This window comes from Myotis davidii, unplaced genomic scaffold (genome assembly GCF_000327345.1).
Source record: "Myotis davidii unplaced genomic scaffold, ASM32734v1 scaffold79, whole genome shotgun sequence".
Classification (NCBI taxonomy): Eukaryota; Metazoa; Chordata; class Mammalia; order Chiroptera; family Vespertilionidae; genus Myotis; species Myotis davidii.
Window position 1 is genome coordinate 1,998,889 of NW_006294339.1, and position 270 is coordinate 1,999,158.

Genomic DNA, 270 nt, shown 5'->3' on the forward strand with positions numbered 1-270 from the left:
GCCAGAAGGAGCCCTGCTAGGGGCTGAATGGTGGACGTGCCGCCAGGGACAGCAAAGGGGGCTTCCAATCCAGGTACTGCGGTGCGTGCGTGCGTGCGTGTGTGACACACTCTCCCTCCCGGAGCCTCCCAGCCTCACTGCCCGCTGGACCGTGGCGCTAGGAGGGTCTCTAAAGCTGCAGAGCGCCACCTGCAGGCCTTCGTGATGTTCCCAGGAAATGCTATGTAGCCTGGCACCGATCCTTCCAGGGAACTGGGTCTGGGCTGTTTC

At 63.3% G+C, this 270-nt stretch overlaps 1 protein-coding gene and 1 long non-coding RNA gene across 2 annotated transcripts in view; one reads left to right on the forward strand and one right to left on the reverse strand.

Annotated features, from left to right (window-relative positions):
* The window catches only part of LRP8 (LDL receptor related protein 8), a 77,063-nt gene that overhangs the window by 18,022 nt on the left and 58,771 nt on the right, over positions 1-270 (reverse strand). The window lies entirely within an intron of this gene.
* Positions 1-270, forward strand: part of LOC107183868 — a 1,693-nt gene continuing 1,423 nt past the window's right edge. The window contains exon 1 of the long non-coding RNA XR_001514674.1: positions 1-73. This is a non-coding gene — a long non-coding RNA (uncharacterized LOC107183868). The remainder of the gene's footprint in view (positions 74-270) is intronic.